The 20,322-nt window shown below is 33.1% G+C and overlaps 1 protein-coding gene across 12 annotated transcripts in view; it reads left to right on the forward strand.

The window, feature by feature from the left end:
* PPFIA2 (PTPRF interacting protein alpha 2) overlaps positions 1 to 20,322 on the forward strand; it is a gene marked incomplete at both ends in the record, with an annotated part of 485,975 nt that overhangs the window by 426,188 nt on the left and 39,465 nt on the right. The window lies entirely within an intron of this gene.

Consider the following 20,322-nt stretch of genomic DNA (forward strand, 5'->3'; position numbering starts at 1 on the left):
GATCTTTTCATTCACATGTAATAAGGAACATTTAAATGACTTGCGAAATTGGCAAATTTTGAGTCTCAGCAGCTGTTGGAAAGAAGTTAGTCCATAAATAACACATTTTAAGATACATAGTAACATTTTCAGTGACAAAATAGCTCCCTTAGAACAAGTTATTTAAAAGCTACATAATTTCTCTTTATTCCAGAATCTATTGGTTAGTCCCTCCTTTTCTCCTTTGCCTCTCAATATTTAATTCATTGTTTCTATGGTTTTTTATGGTTCCCTTCTTTCCTATGAAGGATATTCATTGCTGTAGTCATCATCTTGTAACAGATACGTTTCTTTGTGAAAACACTCAGGCTGATCAATTTATTTCCTATTTTCTCTTCTTGCCTGCCTTGCGGATGCTTACTAATAATAGAAAAGAAGTACTTAGAAGTTGCAGAACAACTGGACAACTTGGTCACTTATTAGTTTTCTACTTACTAAAATTATATACATACATATTCAGTTTCAGGAAACGTACCAAGGAGAAAAAATGACCTTTAAAATATCATTTCTTGAATATAACTAAATGCTCAGTCATCTTCAGTAACAAATATGTCTTTAGTTACTCATCACTCAAATATAGTTAAATGTTATTATAATCTGTTTTGAATAGCTTAACTTTGTTTAGTCCTATAACAGAATCCTCCATTTAATTTTGTGGTTACATATGGAGAAAATTATCTTCTATAACATAGTATTCTTTGATAGATTGAAAAATTTTGGTTTGTTTACTTCAAATCTAAGGGAATATAAAAATTTATAACACACTCTGGCTAATCGACATAGTATATTTTCTTTAAAAGTTAATTCTGACTTCCCCCATAAAGAAATACTTACAAATAATGGTAATCTGACAAACTTTCATAATTTAATATAAGAATGATATTGAGGCGATATACTGCATAATTTTTATTTATTTGGGTATCAAGTTCAATAATTCTTTTAATAAATACTAAAATTACATAATCCAATTATACAAGAATTTAAAATAAAAACTAACTTTAAATAGTGTTGGGTTTAACTGATACTAATTTTATAAAATTATTTCTCAACTTCTAAGGACCCTCAAATTCAGAACTTGATTTTAGTTCTGTGCATTGAGGAACTTACCAAGCTTGACTCCATGTTTCATTTTGTAATATGTCTTGGCAGTATATATAATTGTAAAATGTATTAAGTAGAATATTTCTATTTAATATTAAAAGGATATTAAAGAAAATCCTATCAGACATTATGGCTAACATTTTTTACAAATATTTTCATATAGAAAAATAACTTTTTTTTTTTGGTGATACTGGGGTTCCTGGAAGCCCTTCTACCTCCAGGCTACACTCCCAGACCTATTTTATACTTTTTTTTAAATTTGGAAACAGGGTCTCTTAAGCCAGCGTGGCTGGCTTTGAACCTGCATGAGCCTCCTGTCTCCGCCTCCCAAGTGCGAAGATTACAAGCGTGCGCCACCACTCCCGGCTGAAAAATAACATTTGAGTTAATAGACCCAATATGGCAAATCAAAGCAAACTAAAGAAAACTCAAATGTACTTTCTTTTTTATTGGCTATTTCATGAGAGAAATCCTATGTACATACATAAATAAGACTTCTATTAATAAGTTAATACTTATTTAGGGCCTGCCCGTTACCACCATTGTTTTAAGGTCATACTCATCGTGAGTCTTATTAAATAGACAATATAATTACTATTCAGTTACCATGTTTCAAGATTTATTTCTATCAAATTTTCATATTCTGAATTCTTATTAAACATTGGTAACTTGTTCTTAAGTTCTGAAGTATAAAATTTCATTGAAATACTTGTTTTCTTTAAGAGACAACTTATCTTGTTGCATTGTACTTTAAGGAATCACATTCTTTTCTTATGTTCATATTTCATATATGCTGGTCTTCTTTTAAGACAAAAAATTAAGTACATTTTATTAAAAATATAAACAAAAACAGTAAATAGAACAACCACATTTAAAATTTTGAACCCTCTGTTGTATACAAACAGATGTTATTACTGTGGTTTCCAATCCATTGTTTCTATATTCTATCCCTTAGCCCAGCACATGATGTTTCTGAGCCATAGTTTTTAATCCTATGTGCATTATACCACATAACAGAGATTCAGTAGTCTCTGTGAGATTTTAAACAGAACTAGATAAAAATCATATTTTCAACTTTACTAGGTATTTAGAATTGACAATCTGTGTCTTTAAATTTAATTGGGAGAAATCTCTTAAAGAAGCTAATTATGGCACATAAAAATAAACATATGGGGAAGATACTTTCTGAGAGCAGCATTTAAGACATTCCAAATTCTGCAAAGTTTAGAAATTTGTAATGATGGCAGTTTCAAAGGAAGGTCTCATTTTAGGTGCATTTACCATCTGGCAAATCTTACATACCTGGGTTAGAACAGTTTGTGAAATGTGTGTTCCTGCTTTCATCTTACTTTTACTTGGCTTTCTCGTCTAGGCATTGGTCTTGCTTATATTTCTAGCTATTGTCCCATACTAAGAAATAGCAAATCAACAATACAAAACCTGCCACAGTACCCCGATGTCAAAAATACTTTGTTTATCTTTGCCTCGCCGCATGTTAGCTGTTCATCCATCAAATGACATCTAACCTAAGCCTACAGTGCCTCTGTGATTGTGCTGGTCAGTTTGTCTTTACTCTGCCTCATTTTTGCTTCCTTTTTCTTTCAATCTTCAATCTCATACATTTCTCTAGCAGGATAAAGTACAATATAGTTAATACCTATCATAATTATGAAAAACCGAAAGTCACTTAGTAACTTTTTGAAATTTCTTATTGTTGTTCTGGATCTTCCTTTTCAAATCTGACCATTTTGTTTCTGTAGCTTCCTGGTATATTATTCTTGAAGAAGTGAGTCACTTATTCTCAACATATAGTTCCCTTGTTATTATTGTGATTCTTCATAGTTTTCTCAATGTGAGCTCCCTCGGAACTATCATGCCTATGAGATCTTATATCTTATCCTTCATCCTCTGTATCACTTCAATGGACTCCAGGTACCTTTTCCTACTTAGCAAAAATAAACAACATCTTCTTTACTAGGACTGACATTAAAAGCAACTAGACTGGAGAATTCCAACACTTTTCTTTTGTTCTTGGCATCCTGATTTATAAGACCTTATTTACCTTTCATAGCACTCCAGCTTAACTTTTAGGTTAGGATGCTAAACTACTTGCTCAGGAGAGCTAATTAAAGCCAAGCCCACAACTAGGAATAAAAGAAAACAAAACTCTATGGAATTATAGAAGTTACTGCAAGATCAAAAACCTGCATAGGTTAGCCTAACAGAGGTCTCAATTTCTGAATAAAGTTTGACACCCACAAATTTTAGAATCTAGATTTGGATATTTTAGGGCCCAATAAAAAATTCTGTTTCTTGTCTAAGTTTGGCATTTATTTGATGGTAAATAAGGGAGCCAAACAATTAGAGATCAATATATCAGCCTGATTGCCAATAATTCTTTCAGAACATGGCTTGGGAATATATGGCCAAAAAAATTTTAAAAAGCAAGGAGGCAGTAGAGCTTCCTAAAATAGAATAGCAAAACTAAATAAATTTATTGGACACATAAAGAGCTGGTAGTTACAACCTCCCAAAGTCCACAGATATAAACCCCATCTCATTTTAAAAATAAGATTTATACTTGGGTGTAATGTTTCATGCTTGTAATCCCAGTACAGGGATTACAAGGAAGGATTAAAAGGAAGCTGAGACAGGAGGGATCACAGGTTTGCAACAATGCTCAGAAACTTAGTCTGACCCTGTTTCAAAATAAAAAAAATAAAATAGAACTGGGAGTGTAGATCAGAAAAAGACAGAGAGAGAGAGAGTGCCCCTGGGTTCAATCTCCAGAACTACACACACACACACACACACACACACACACACACACACACACACACACATACACACACACATGTTATATGTTTGTGATTTAATAAATATGTTCAATAGAATTATTTGCATAAATAAAAAAATTTACATTGCTAACATCCTCGCCTGAAGAAAAATTTTTGAAGTATCAGAGTTGAATGTATTTTTATTACTATTTCATCTACCTCCTTGCCCCCCTCCTCTCTTTTCTCATATGACCATCTTCAAAAATGTGATGTTAGGCTGGGCATGGTGGCTCAAGCTTGTAATCCCTGTGCTTGGGAGGCGGAAACAGGAGGATTGCAAAGGTTCAAAGCCAGCCTCCCTGGCTTAAGAGACCCTCTTTCCAAATAAAGAATATAAAATGGGTCTGGGAGTATAGCCAGGAGGTAGAGGGGTTTCTAGGCACCCCAGTGCCATCAAAATAAAATAAAATAAAATAAATAAATAAATAAAATAAAATAATGTGATGTTATCATGGTAGGGTGAATGGCAAATTCCCTGGGTCGTTAGAGACCGGAAAATAAATATTTCACCAAAAATTAATTGGTAACTGACAAAGGCATAGAACTGTAGGACTATATGTTGTAAATACTTTCCACTCAGGATTTTGGATTTATTGTTCTTTTCCTACTTCCATTTGTCTTACACGGATTGTCATTCTTTTGTGTATAACTTGTAGAATTGCCTTTTCTCTCTCTCAGGAATTTCTGAGATTTTTGTTTGTTGGTTTGTTTTTGCTTTATCTTTGGGATTCTGAAACATAATAAATACATGTCTACTCAAATGTGCTTTTCATGTTACATTTTTCTACTTTACACTTTCAATATGATGATTTGTTAAACCAGACTATTGAACATGCATTGCCCTGAAGTATTTACATTTCACTCAAATTTGATTCCGAGAAGCTTGTTTTTATAGAGACTCATGGGATTAAAGATGAAGGTGTCTGTTTCAATAGTAATACATCTATTTAGCTCTAAAGACAATTCTGCACAGACAATAAACATACTAAAACTAGCAGAATATCCAGGGAATCCTTATCTCGAAAATATAAATTACAAAATTGTTAGCTTTATTTTTACGTGCTAATGTTTTTTCCTGCCTTTTAAACAATGTATGATTTTCATTAAACATAAATGCATGAGGAAATCTATATCTTATACTTAAATTGAAAGGTATCTTTTGAATTTTAATATACTGAGTAATTTGTCATTTTCCATCTTCAGTTACAGTATCGATAATATAATATTATATGCTAGAATTTTCTACATTCTCCATGGGTAGCACTGCTAAATGAACATGGATTTCATATTTGAATCAATTTTTCAACATCATTAAAATGAAATTAGCATCCCAGCTCAGCTATCAGCAGTATCCTCTCCAGAGAAGCAGTTTCATCCTTGGAGCATGGCAGTCACAGTTAATCACTACCAATGAATCTTTATGTTAGAACTTCAAAGACAGAGAAGTGGAGCTGTGTAGATTTAGTGAATTCATTCCCAGCACAATCCTAAGGGTCTCCTTCAGTGTATAATCTTTAATGTGTTTTGAGATTCTGCACTTTTAATCTTTGGCATTCAGAAGATTCAGGGACTGCACATCTCTAAGCAAAATAAATGTCACTGAAAATATTCATATTGAAATTATAAAAACTCACAAAATTCTTTCATTTAATAAATATTTATTAGGTGCCTATATGCCAAGTTAAACTTATAAATCGCTTGTGTTCCAGAAATTCATTTGTAAGACACATGTGAAGAACTCCAAACCCATTTTCCCATCTAAATAGTACTATATACATGGAAGGTAAATATCCCTGCTGCCTCCACAAAAATCTATTTCTATCCCATAGAAATGGACTCTGGTTATATAAAGCCTAAAGGAGAATTCAGTGGTGAGGTGTTAGAGCCTTTCACCAATTCCTGAGACAAGAGAGTCAGGATGCCTCCAAAATTTAACAGTTAATGGAACATAAAATATGTCTACAGAGCTGTTAGGAACATATATGTGTTCCTTCACCTCATTGAAAAATTGAAGTAACGCCATGTGTCTTGCTAGTATGGAACAGATATTTATCTTGAATAAATGTGTTACAGTCAAGGGGTCACTGAATAAGACATAGTTACTGCAGAACACTCCTGGGCAACTAAAAGGATCTAATGAAATAGAATATTTCTTAACCTAAACCCAATCTTTTCAATCTTTCCCTGCAAAAATTGCCCCCCATGGAACTGCAGATGTGTGTACTTAATATCTACTCTGAAATAAGCTGTCACTGCTTTTCATCTGATCCCACAGAGTCCTGTGAGCCTCAGTGAAGCACAACCATAAGAACTTCCTGAATAGAAATAAAAATAGGATCTAAAGAGTAAGAGAGGGATTAAAAAAAAATGCAAAGAGTAGGGCCAGTTTGAGTCAACAGTGGATTTTTTTTTTTTTTTTTTTTTTTTTTTTTGGTGGTACTGGGGTTCCTGGAAGCCCTTCTACCTCCGGGCTACACTCCCAGACCTATTTTATATTATTTTATTTTGGAAACAGGGTCTCCTAAGCCAGCGCGCGGCTGGCTTCGAACCTGCGCGATCCTCCTGTCTCTGCCTCCCAAGCGCGGGGATTACAAGCGTGTGCCACTGCGCCTGGCAGCAGTGGAATATTAATGCATGACAGTACATAGAACAGAAGCTTCATATTGTCTCCATAATTTCTGCCCAGAAGAAAAAAAAATTTTTTTTGGTGATACTGGGGTTCCTGGAAACCCTTCTACCTCTGGGCTACACTCCTAGACACCTATATTTTATATTTTTATTTGGAAACAGGGTCTCTTAAGAAGGAGGCTGGAATTGAACCTGAGTGATCCTCTAGTCTCCTCCTCCCAAGCACAGGGATTACAGGCGTGTGCCACCACGCCCAACTGAGAAGAAATATGTTTGACCTAGAAACAGTAAATAGTAGTAATTAGTAAATGGAAATTAAACTCAAGGTGCTTACGAATACTAAAATACCTTTCTTTTTCAAATAGATCCATATCATTTATTTGACTGAAGTAAGTCTTAGGTTGAAAGAATTCAGGATTAACTTGGCAAATGATAATTTTTCACTCACCCACTTAGTTTCTATTATGTCCAAAGAATTGTGTTATACTCTGTTGTGGGTTATACAGGTCTCTTTTTCAAAAAGCTTGTAAAGAGACAGATTTGGAAAGAAGTGTTGTCACTTAAGGATTTCAGGGTCACTGCTCTTTTATCTTAGGCCCAGTGGAGAGAATGAGGGAATTACCACACCCTAAAACCCACCTATCGTTATTATTTAAAATACTTTTGTGAAACTAAGGACAAATGACCTTTATAACCAATGGGCTGAATAAATGAATTAATGATGGCTGAGTGAATGAGAAGGTGCAAACCAAACACTTTAGCAAGTGATTTAAATAAAGACATCAGATTTTGTCAAACTATGAAGATGAAAGTCATATCTAAATTTATAGATAAAACTTTTTGAGGAGATATATGGGTATCCCAAAGTATGTTTCTATAACCATCTGCCAACCTCAACATAAATAATAAAAAGAATAATATATGTACTATATATATATATATATATATAGTATATGCACTATATTTATTTAATTATATATATAAACTATATGTATACTTTTTCTTAGGAGCTGCATATACTATAGCTGCAAAATAGGCAAATGCCTGGGAAAAAAATTATTTTTTTAATATTCATAAAAGCAATGACAGGATCAAAATTCTTTGCAAAAACTGGATTATAAATGGATATTGTGTTAATTTCTGGGAGATATATTTGAAGTGGATGTATTAAAACCAACATGTATTCTTGACCAGAATAGTGAATTAATGCAAAGCCATGTCTTCAAGGATTGTTAGAAATGATTAGCAATATGTCCAGTGAGGAGAAAAAAGATCCAGGTGCTGCCAAAGGAAAGAATAATCAGATGTGTCCTTATGGCCTTGTGATTAGACCTTGGACCAAAAGTCAGAGGTTATTATGGATATATTTGAATTGATTTCAAATGAGAAGTACTAGCAATCACAGACTTGGGAAGAAAGAATTGACTACCTGGAAGAAAAATTGATTCCCATGATTATATCCAATACAGCTTTGCCATGCATATGTATAATGGCTGGATAATTTATTGTGGGGAAATCAACTTTCAGCTGACAGATTGGACTATGTCTTAAGACTGCTCTTAAAACTGTCTCCATCTGAAAATTTTATCATTCTTTTAGACAGTTCAGGAGAGAACTGAAATCAGAAAAATCTCTGAATTATTTTTATACTGACCCTAGAATAGTATAATGTAAATACTAAAAACTCATTTTCTGAATATCAGAATGCATTAATAGAACCTGACTATGAAAGCAATTTTAGGGTGAATAAGAATCCCCTCATAGCACCAAAAATAAACAATAAAAAATAAAATTGAAATAAGAACAAGAGCACCGATTTCCACCAGATGGCAAACCTGAGCCCTGCACTGCCTCTTGCTGCTGTTGTTTCTGTCTTTGTTCCTCAGGCTCCCTGCAGTATCACCAAGCCTAAGCAACTGCATCTCTTCAGAAATCTCTGCAACATATTGATTTTCTTCTTTTCAGCTCAAGCCATCATACTCTAACAATCCCCCTACTTCCAGCCTGCCTTCCTGTAATCCATTCCTCATACTTAAGAGTTTTATCTAAATCATATCTCTGAACCTGCCTAAAACCTCTCAATTATTCCCCTAAAGCACTAAGATAACTTTCAAATGCCTTTATATAGTTCGTAAGTCCCTACATTATCTGGTTCTTATTTATTCACCAGCTTTATCTCTATTTCCCATCTTGCACTTCATGGTCTTAATATACTTAGTATTAATTTTTTACTTATGGTTACTTCTATAGTCTTTTGTACATTTACTATTCCATTTTCCTCCTTGTCTTTTACATAATAATGATAATGACATTTGTTTATATGTAATAAGTATACAATAATCCCGCTGAGGAATTGTGATGTGTAAGACAAGACACCATTCTGTGCATTTACATGCAGTGTCTCTTATTTCTCATAAAACCTCAAGGTAGAAACTGCTATTTTCTTCCACAGGTGAGAAAGAATAGCTTTCCAGGCACTGGATTATCAGTATGATTTAAAAAGTATGTAGTCCAGTGTTAACTAGATATTGAATAACTATATAGTGTTGATGGCATTCATAGGAAATAATCTTTTTCTTTATATTATGAAAAAGTAGCATATTTTTTCTCCTGGAGAATATGTAGTTTCTCATCTTTCAAAATGAGCAACAGCTATATTCAACAAATAACTTCCCTAAGAGTGAGTCAAGATGGGAGGATTTTAAAAAACAAGATGTAACTGTAATATATTATTTCCTTTTTCTGCTATAATTAGCCACATATAGTATTGATATAAACACATTTACATTCAATAGAAAACAAGCTAGATACACAATTTAAGTGTGTATTTGAATCAATCTAAATTATTTACCTCAGTAAAACTTAAAAGGTAATGTCTAATAGCAAAGATGATTAGGTGTGCTTATTAAAATGAGGAAAATACTAATTAGACTATATTTAAATATTAATCTGGTAGAACTCTACACATTTGTTCTCAGTTAGATTTTATACTCAATAGCTTTGTATAGTATTTTTCATAAAGACTTCAAAGATCTGGGTTCTTCTCATAGTTATATAAAATTAGCCATTTGTGAAGCAAACTTCTCATTTCCGTACCTCTATAAAGGGCAGGATTATTATATTTTTGTTCCATGATTTTGTGAAAAATATGATTCTATGCTGAAAGACTAAATTTAAAAATACCTGTATTGTATGTATGTATGTATATTAATCATAGTATGTACACTCATACACAAACATATCATTAATTGTATATAATTCACGTTATGTACATACATACACAAACATCATTATATGTCTATTTTAAATTTCACATAATCAAATTGGGGGGGCTTGAGTTTCTTAAGCTTGCTATAAAACTATTAACAAAATTCTTAGATTAATTAAGATTTATTAGCCCGATTTAAAGAGTCTCAAATATTTTAGCTACTTGAAATTGATACTTTTTTTTCCTTTGGTGGTACTGGGGATGGAACCCTTCTACCTCCGGGCTACACTCCCAGACCTATTTGATATTTTATTTGGAAACAGGGTCTCTTAAGCCAGCACAGCTGGCTTCAAACCTGCGTGATCCTCCTGTCTCTGCCTCCCAAGGGCCTGGATTACAAAAGTGCGCCACCACACCCAGCTGAAATTGATACTAACTTTAAAAAAAAAATAGTTTGGAATGCTAGGCAGCACCCAATGGTATACTCTTATAATCCCAGTACTTGAGAGTCTGAGTGGGGAGAATTATAGGTGTAAACCCACTCTTGATAACATAGACTCTCAGAAACTTAGTAAGACACAGTTTCAAATTAAAAAATAAGCTGGGTGTGGTTGCCAAGCTTGTAATCCCAGCATTCAGGAAGCTGAGACTGGACGATCGCAGTTTGCGGACAGCTTCAGCTGCTTAGTGAGACTCTGTTTCAAAATAAAGAATAAAAAATAGGGCAGGATGTGTAGCTCAGAGGTCAAATGCCATGGGTTCCACCCTCAGATCCAAGAAAGAAAGAATGAATGAAAGAAAGAAAGAAAGAAAGAAAGAAAGAAAGAAAGAAAGAAAGAAAGAAATGGCCAGGGTAAACTCAGATGTAGAATTCCCATAGGTTTGATAGCCAGTACCAAAAAAAAAGTAAAAATAAAAAGTCACTTGAAGTAGTGTGATAACTATAGTTAAGGCTTCTGAGCCACTTTTTTCATTTGTAGGACTCAAGTGTTTGGCTCTATGGGCAGAATCATCTGCCTTTCCCTATGAAGCAATTCCTGCCATCTTTTCAGTTCTTCTTTTATCTAATAACAGCTCACTCATTCTCAGCCTACTTTTGTTTCATGACTACGTCACTTCTAATGTGACGCTCAGTACCAAATCAGTCTGCCTATGGTCATATCTTGAATCTTGTCATCATCACAAACCATTTTTCTAAATTTACTAATTTAAGCATGCCATTCCTTCCTAGCCACAGACTTCTCTTTTCATTTTTTAACTGTTATAAGTTGATTTTTATAGTCTCCCATCATAATATAGTTTATAGTGATAGCGACATACATGCATATAACACTTGGGAGGCTGTATTTAAATCATCGTGTGTTAACCTCTGTTTCTCCCACTAATCTTCTCATTCCTCCTTTCTTAGCTTAGATATCATACCCATAATTTCAATATACCTAATGAATTTTAAATTTCTTCACTCCACTTTCATTTGGTCATATCTATATAGTTTATCTACAACCACCAAGGAATTTTCTTTCTTCATTACACATTTGGAAATGTCTGTGATACTGGAGAAAGTTACAGCAGGGAAATTTAAATCTACTTCATTTGAGCATCCTACACTGTCCAGTCTCCCTAATATTTTTCACATACCTAAATTCTTTTTACTTTCTGAAACCCTACTTAGAGAACCCACAGTCCTCAAGTGTGCATCTTCTACTCATGAAGTTACAATCAGGAAAGGAGTGAATGCGAGAGACATAGAGAGAGAAAGACTAGTAGAAAATTAAAAACTCTCCTCTTACTTAGGACCTTCCGTTCCCATTTACAAGAACTCTCCTCTTACTTAAAACCTTCCTTTCTCATTTACCAGGTCATTTTGCATGTATTTCCTTCTTGTTCTCATACTTTCAAATTCTGCTGTCATCTCTGTCTTTCCTCAGACAAAACGTGATAACATTCATATGTTACAACTTATTAAAAGAAGTCTTTTCTTCATTCTACTTTTCTATTTCAGTTATTACTCATTCACTTCTCAGTTTGGTTTTGATACTGATTCATCTAAGTCACCAACTTGAACCTTTAGAAGCAATAAATAATTGTATGCCACATATGAAACTCATTCCGTGAATTGTTTCTTATCATCTAAAGTTTTAAATTTAAATTTGACTAGTCAATGAAGAGAAGATCCATTCATTGGGTAGGAGATCTGGGAGATTAAAGTAAAACAATTGAAATGTAAATGGGGGCCTTAAATGCGTAAGGCCACCATTTTATAACAGGGGACATATATTAACAGGTAATTTCTTCATTTTGTGTCTGGATGCATGTTGCTATTCCCATGGAAGACGTTATGTTGATGATTTTATGTAATCTTTTCCATTAGATTTTAATAAAACTTTTTTTTCTGTATTGATTAAAGTTTACTTGCCTCTAACTTACAGTGATCTTTAGCTGAAGAATATTCTTAACAAAATCTATTATCATTATCAAAATCTATTATAATATCAAAATCTATTATCATAATCTTAACAAAATCTATAATCAAAATCTATTATCATAAAATCTATTGTCAATCATATCCACTTGACACTGTGGAATGAAGAGAAAAAGATAAATTATATCTTAATGTACACATGTTTGTATTAATTTTTATAAGGAAAAAAATTTCTCTGCAAATATATTTTATCTCCTATATGAATTTCATAATACCATAGCATCTACCAGTCATTTATGAATATAGGTTTTTTCCTTTGCAGAACACAGTTTTTAAAGTCATGAGCTAAAATAATATTGTGAAGTGTTATAGCCACTCATAATCTTTCTTAAATTCATGGACTATGAAATAAGAAAGTTCATAATAACTTTGAAAAATCAACTTATACTAATTGCTTAGACCAGAATACTAGAACTTTGAGCAATACTTTTAAATTTGTGTTCCTGTTTATTTTTATGTTTCTTATGTTTTATATATAAAAATGTTTTCATTGGTATAGATTTCCTATTTACAAATTATTCATGAAGATCTGAAGAATAATAATATTTCACCATATACAAATATATTTAATTGCTTTTATCAGAGAGTGATTCCTAGATAGCTAGTAGGTTAAAAATGATTGTTTTCTTGGGGTAAAACTGATCCCAAATGCTTCTGTCAATTTCTCTGGAAAGCTAAGAAGGTGCCTTTTTTATTATCAGAGCTCATCATAGAGTTCACAGGTATGTTGAAAAAAAGATAACTTTGAATACCTAAAATAAAAATGTTTGGTCTAATGTTATTTCTATTGCATGTACCATGTTCATTTTTTAAAACATTATGATAACCATTTTTACTAACATTTATGATTTTGTTTATGTGAAAATTTAAAGAGCTTACCACAGCTGTTGTGGAACTAAGCCCAAACCATTTGCATTTTTCCAAATGCCCATTTAATAAAAAATACATGGTTTCTCTGAATGAATGCCATTAGATGAGGCACGTGCAGGGTGTTCCATCGCATGCACATCTAGCTCTTTGTTCAGATAATTGTACAATAAAAAGAAAATGCTCTAACTTGCCTAATTTTTGAAGTAGGAATTTCTGCTTCACATTTTGTTTTATCAAATATGTTTTATGAGTTTTTGTAGTGACAGTTTTCTTTTTCTATAAAATAGCCTATTATGCTTGTTTAGAAATTTTAAGACAATATCCCCATGGCTTTTTGTTGAATTATTTAACTTCCATTTTTTCTCAATGCCTCTACTATATCCAGGGAGTAAGTTGGTACTTCAAAAGCCACATTTGAATCAGTGTTGTGTTTGTGATTGTTTCTGGGCGTATCGAGCAACCAGTCTAGTTTATAGTGTTTCTTTAAGGCACCATTTATAAATACTTCAGATAAATAAGTGTTTCTGTTGAAACACAAACAATTGGCCAAACAAAATGAATTTTTTCAGTTCAAATAGAAGAGAAAGTAATGAAGCAAGGGGAATTGAATTATTTGCATTTTCTCATATCCTGATTACTGGTGCATACATATTTACAAAATAACAGTTATTATTATAGCACATGTTAGTATAAAGTATTCTGGACTAGGAATGGACTTTACCAATATCTTCTGGCTCCAGCTGATGTTGAGAAAACTGAAGATCAGAACCTGCTGGTAATTTTGACCAAACCATATGAAAATCAGAATCCATATATTTGGACCTCAAACTAGTACTTCCTCCAAATCAATTTGTTTCTTCTCCAGAGGTCTGCTGTAGTTTTTTTTTTTCACTTTAACAGTAGAATTATAGGGCTTTTTGAAAATCTGAGTGTCATTTAGTAAGTTATTGTTTCTATTTGTAAAGTTACACAGATGTGGTCTGGGGTGAGACATATTCTTTACCAAGGTATCTTGATTTTCTCCTGGGGTATACTAGAGGCTGGGAAAACATGGCCATGCATGTTTCAGAGTGGCTTATACTCAGGACAGACTTGTTGGTCCACTCTTAGAACTGCCCACAGCTCGACTAAGCTTTTGGACACAGTGAGTATGTGTGTCATGGTGAAATTATAAAAAGGCACCATGGCATTCTCATATCTGAGCTTTCTCACATCTGAAATGATGCTCTTGTTTTTTTTTCCATGGTTTTCTTTGGATTGAAATGTATCCATTAACATTTGTGTGCTTTTCTTTTCCATCCGTCCTTCTCCATCTCATGAAAAGCACATCTGGGTAAGTTGGATCACAATGCCTATTGAACATATTTATTTTCAGCACCATCCTCTTTTTCTTTTATCTTTAGTATTTCTCTTTTCAGTTGTAACACGAGCTGCACTGCCTCTGACCTAAAGTGAAAATTGAGAAGCATACTCATTTCCACACAGTAAAAGGAATCATTGGTTCAGAGAAATGTTCACATTCTAATTAATTGTGTTGGCCATTCAGGCACTTCTACTCGTTCGGTTTTATTAAACATATGTCAAAAGACACTGTGGGCTTCATTTCCTCTAGTTCTCACACTACTCTTGAGGAATTAATGTGACAATCAGGAAGACTCAAGTAACACTTTCAGGCCACAGTATACACATGGTGCTGTGACTCTGCATCTGCCTGTGCTTTCCTTGAGTTGCTGGTCCTCCCCTTAAACTTTCTTCAAGAGACAGACTTATTTGTCAACTTCTAGAACTGCACTTAGTTAGAAAGAGTCAAATGCTGAGTCCTCCCAGCAAAAATTTTACATCAAGAAAATAAAATATATTCTTGATTTGAGTTGAATGTGTGTTCAGCTTCTCATTGTACTGGCTAATATTTAAAGATTAAAAATATTATATTAATCAAATTTAAAATTTATTCTTGAAAATAAAATAGATTATCAAGTCCTAAAAGAGAGTTTCCAAGTAAAAATTAAAAACCAAATATGCATATTTCTAAAATATTTATAACAGTATAGACTTTTATATCGGTAATATGGTTACCTCATTGGAACACTTCATACTGAGAGGGAGGTATTGCTTTTAAATTCAAGCAACTTTTTTCATAAATAAAATGGCTCTGGTGAAATGCAATTATGCAGGAATCTATAAGAAGAGTATTACCAGAGGCTTTATGAATATTTTATATGTGAATACAAGGTCATGTACTTTTTAATGTCACTTTCTTAATGAGTACTTTTCTATTGTTTTTGCACTCTAATTTTTAGTTACTATTACCAAGATCACATAACAGTACAGCATTAACTAAAGCTAAGTCAATTTATGATATTTAAAAAAAACTTTTAGTAAGGTGTTCTTAAAATGGCAGGACAAGCCGTGGTTGCGCTGACTAAATAAATGTCATAACTCCTTAAAAAAGTAAGATGAAGCACTAAAGCAATCTTTCACTCAGCTGGAAGCTTCTAGTGTCCATGCTTCCCAGGTTACATATATCCTATCATATTCTTGTGGAGAGGGTGGAAATAGAAATTTGATAGTAATATTAATGAGTACAGAGACTCATCAGTCATGCAAGTGTATATAGTAAAAGAATAGGAAAGGTGGGACTTTGACTCTGTTTCTGATTTATAATCCAGGGATCTTTGTACCCCTAATCTTTTTAGTAGTCATCTTTACTATGTGTGTATATTCTTCCTCTGAGATTACATATTTATCAGCTCCCTTGTAGTAATTGCACCGGGGAAATAATTTTGAAGTTTTAAAATGTTTATGTTCTAAAAGCATGTGCCAGACAAGAAATTCAATTTTCCAGTGCAGACAGTTAAATCAGGTTCTTAGAGTACATTAAGGATAACGAACAACTTTTTCTTTGTCAACATTTCACTGAACAAGGAAAGGGGAAGCTAAGTTTTATTTCTTGAAATTATTTTCTTCATGAAACTTAGAAATCATTTAACAATAGTGAAGAACTAAATAAATGATATGTGCATGTATGCACCTGTCATCTTGTATCCCACTGAGATGTATGACTACAGTGCACCAATAATAAATAAAATAATCAAAAATCACTAGGCAACAGAAAACCAAATTTGTATGATGACCTGGAAATAATGTTTTAAAATTCCAGTGTCAAAAATATTTTTACTTTTGTAAGGAGTTTACAACATTTATTTAGACAACATTAGCTATTACTATTACTATTACTATTACTCAGTAGTATCTATATAACTTAAAAAATTGTTTTCACCTAAGTCCCCAGTTACTATCAGGGAACAGATTACTGTCTCTGGCAAACATAAAATTACTTAGTGGAAAGTAACACGAGCCCCTCTAGTTTCTATAATAGCAAAAGTAATTACATTGCTTAATCACATTTGTGTGTATGTGTTTGCACCTTTTTAATGGTCTTCACAATGATTAAATTCAAAATAAATTGAGGAAGGAAATTATGTAAATCCCAACTCAAATTCACAAATAAATTAAATTTCTTTCCTCAGACTATGCCCTATATTTCTGAGGAGCTTGAAGAAAAAAGCAGTATGAATATGAATGAATTTGGTTTTAATGTAATCAGTTTATTTAAACTCTAAACAGCCTAGTATGTGTTAATAGAATCTGCATAAAACATTACTTAAATGTGTCATGGATTTGTATGTATTTTCAGTGAATGAAAAAAATACACAGTAATAGGGGGCATACACATACACACTCATATCAGCACATTGTGCTTGCACACACACAAAATCACAACATGCTACGCTTTCAAAATCAACTCAACCTAGTTAATGTTGAATTTGAAACTCTTAATTTCATGGGGCTAAATATGTATATTTAGGTAATCAATGTTCTGAAGCAGCTGATTGGAATGTGTGACATATTTCTGTTTAGAATAATTATGTTAACTAAGACATGTATTTTCAGCTTACAGATGTTTAAAAAATCAAAGGGTACCATACTTTGTTCACATTTTATGACCAGAATTTCAACTAGTTTCTCAAATTAGTTTTGATTTTCACAGAACTGTTCAGTAAGTATAGATTCCTGAATAATGGAGTTATAAAAAAATTATTGGGTTGAAATTTGAGATTATATCCCACTTATACTCCAAAATATTTAATTTTAATGGAATAAGTCATACTTTATAATCAATAATATCACAAAGTCTATGTTGTACATTTCTTACTAGTATTGAAAAGGAAGATTTATTCTGATACAATATTCAGAAGTAGATTAAATTGTCAAATCATTTGACTTATAATTTATCCTTATCCAGCTAAATATTTCTTTCTTCTGGTTTAACCAATAACTAAGTACTTGTCATATGTCACATTAGGTCAGTACGTTTTTTATGAAGATAAATACCTCAACCAGCGATGCTTTGTATTTCATTTACAAAAAAAAATCATTTTAACTGAAACAAAAACAACATATTAAGCTTTTCCATTTCTATTATATAAATCAGGCCAACCTTATTCTATCCCAAGATGCAAAAACCTATTTTATAGAGAGTAAAAAGAAAAGCCACAGTTTCTTTGTACTCTTATAAGTTTGAGGATTGAACTGTCTAAGGGGGTAAAACATTTATATATTAATTAGTTGCATAAATGCAACTAAAATAAGTGAACCATAGCAAAATAAAAATGACATCTATTTTTCACTTTAGGTGTGCAATGAGGAAGGCTATACTACCTTCCTTTTATGTTTACTAAATGCTCCTAAGAGGTTAATTAGCTAAGAGATAGTATGGAGTTTTAAAAAGCTAATTCTGTGGCTAGTTCATTGGGGCTCAAAATCGGCTTTGCCACTCAGTGGCTGTATAACTCCCAGTGGCCTCTGTTCTTTATTGTTCATGTCAATAAATGTGTGCCAGTACTTATATTATTGTATTGCTGTGAAGATTGGACAAGTTAATAACTGAAACACCTGGTTGGTGCTCTCTACAGAAAGTGATGAATGCATATTAGTTTTTATCTTGTGAAATCTAATGCCCAATTTTTATCTTTGTTCTTACAAACCACTGCATTTTGTTTCATAGGAATATGAAGAGGTTTTGATGAACAAGAGAGCACATTAGATAAATTGCTACTAGAGCACTATATTAAATTTTAGTTTAACTTTTTTAGATTTAAATTATAAACTTTTAGAAAAATTATAGTAAGTACAATAACCAGAGTACATACAAGTTATAGTATTGTGTAAAGCAATAAATTCTATCTGGGAGAAATCCTGGAATCTTAACAGGAAGAATGAAGCATGTGTTGTATTTGAAGGATGAGTTGTGGTTGCCATGACTACAATGCAAAGAAGACAGAAAGGGCAGAGTGAGCTATTTGGGGGGCAGCTGATATTTCAGTACTGATGAAGCAGAAGAATCTGGAGAGACAGCAAGGGGCCTAGTTACTACATGTCTTTAATAACATATTTGCTGTATATTTTGGGGACAATCAGAAGGCTTTTAAAGAGGAAAGTCTTACAAAAAAGATTTGTGCTAAAGAAGGTCTCATTGTAGTTTGGAAAAAGAATGGTAGGGAGAGAGTACCAAATAAGAGACAAAGATGTTGAAGGCCATTTCCATTATCCACAAAGGATGAGAGTTTGAACTAAAGTTTTGGTAGTACTCAATCCGTGTACCAAATGTGCTTCTACATATTAGACATTACACTATCTCTACCTGCAGCCAACCTGGGTAACTGTGATGCAAAAACCTTACTACTTTTTAAGATGCAGGAAGCCGTCAAAGATTAGTTAACAAAACCACAAACTACTTGAAAGTGAGCCTATAATCAAGAAACCTAGGTGGTTGCCTATGTTGTGTTTCATAGATCCCAATATAAAAGACACTCAAAAGGTACTTTTGGCCTGAGCATACAGAAAATAAGATGGTTCAATAGAGGAGCAAGCTCTCCTATCTAGGGCTTTAGCTACCTTGGGTAGGGGATGAGGCCTGTGCATATGGTCCTAAGCAGTAATCCCTATGAGTGAACCTGACACTATATAAGCCTCCATATTCCAAAGGAGAAAAAATTAGTAGTAGTAATAGAGTGCATGCTTACTGCTGTCTCCTTTGTGTGAGTCACTCGTCATCATTGAAGGCATTTTCTCATGGACTCTTTAGTCCTCTAAGGTAGATACTGTTGTCAGCTACATTTTACATGAAAGGGAATTGAGGCACAGCGAGGTAAAGGTACTTCTCAGTGAATGTACAGCTAAGAAGGAGAGAAGCTCAGGAACTACACCCACACCATCTGATTTCATAGGCCACTCTCTTACCCACACTGCTATTAAATCTGTCTCCCAGGATGATGTTTTTTCATGGACGTTTAAGAACCTGTGGAGAGAGACCAATTATAGGTTGAGGGGAAGAAAGTTGATGGTAGCAGAAATAGAAGGTAAAGATGCAGTGAAAACATAAAGAGGAAACTGACAGGCATTGAATGGAAGGTGACTAAAGGGACCACGTTGAGTGATTCTGTATGGTATTTAGACAGTCACATCACAAATTGGTAGTACCAAAATAGCAACCTATACTAAGTGGTCAGAGAAGAAAGTCCTTTTTCACTGACAGTAAAAATCCATCACATTGGAAAAAAAATATGAGGGTGAAGACTTTACTGCCCTTGTCTGTGACTCTTTTTGAGTAACTAATGAATTTCATGCCTCAGACTTGCAAATACAAAAACTTAAAAATTCAAGTTTTACTATTCAGACAAAACTTCCAAATGAAGAGCTACTTTTCAAGAGCATTGTCTGTTATATAATTTAACATTCTCTTAAAATTATGATAGTGTTGGTTCTTTTATTCTCTGGGTAACTGAAGTAAGTGAAGAATAAAGGAGTCAGACAAGTATTTTCTCAAAAAAAGAGAAGATGATGATTGTAGTATAAGAAAAGCACATAATTACAGAAGAATCCTTCCTTTTAGGAGGAAGTATTCAAGGGACTCCAGTTTGCAAATTTCCCGTAACACTGAGGAAGAATGAACACTTCAAAATGCAAATAAACTATGTCTGTTAAATTTTATTCAGGACTTTGCCAACTTCATTGATACCTTGTAGCTGGCTTTTTTCTTTCATCTTTTTAAGAATTCAACATAAAATTACGACATCATTATATATTTAATACAG

The sequence above is a fragment of the Muscardinus avellanarius genome, assembly GCF_963383645.1.
Source record: "Muscardinus avellanarius genome assembly, chromosome: 11".
Classification (NCBI taxonomy): Eukaryota; Metazoa; Chordata; class Mammalia; order Rodentia; family Gliridae; genus Muscardinus; species Muscardinus avellanarius.